This window comes from Centroberyx gerrardi, chromosome 1 (genome assembly GCF_048128805.1).
Source record: "Centroberyx gerrardi isolate f3 chromosome 1, fCenGer3.hap1.cur.20231027, whole genome shotgun sequence".
Lineage (NCBI taxonomy): Eukaryota > Metazoa > Chordata > Actinopteri > Beryciformes > Berycidae > Centroberyx > Centroberyx gerrardi.
The window spans coordinates 38,324,182-38,324,446 of NC_135997.1; the positions used below are offsets into that span (position 1 = coordinate 38,324,182).

The 265-nt window shown below is 36.2% G+C and overlaps 1 protein-coding gene across 4 annotated transcripts in view; it reads right to left on the reverse strand.

Moving 5' to 3' along the window:
• Positions 1-223: 223 nt before the first annotated feature.
• Positions 224-265, reverse strand: part of LOC139913158 (uncharacterized) — a 17,892-nt gene continuing 17,850 nt past the window's right edge. For all 4 annotated transcript variants that reach the window (XM_071901121.2, XM_071901119.2, XM_071901120.2 and 1 more), the window contains one exon: positions 224-265. This exon is cut by the window's right edge. The gene's annotated coding sequence lies outside the window, so the exon portion shown is untranslated.

The following is a 265-nucleotide window of genomic DNA, read 5'->3' on the forward strand; positions in this document are numbered from 1 at the left end:
ATGGTTACATATGTAACCTTCCGTTCACTGTATAAACATGCTGTTGTTTTAAGCTAGTTAGGTGTTAGCTCTCTCGCTCACTGCTGCATTGTGCGAGAACAGAAACATGATGTCGTCTCAAAATGCCTCAGAAAAAGAAAAAAAAAAACTACTGCAAATATATTTGCAGCTGGCAGCCACCAAACATAAAGTTGCAGGTGTGAAAAGACACGATGAACTTTGACACCAAATAATGATTTTTATTTTTCCTTTACAGGATATTTTA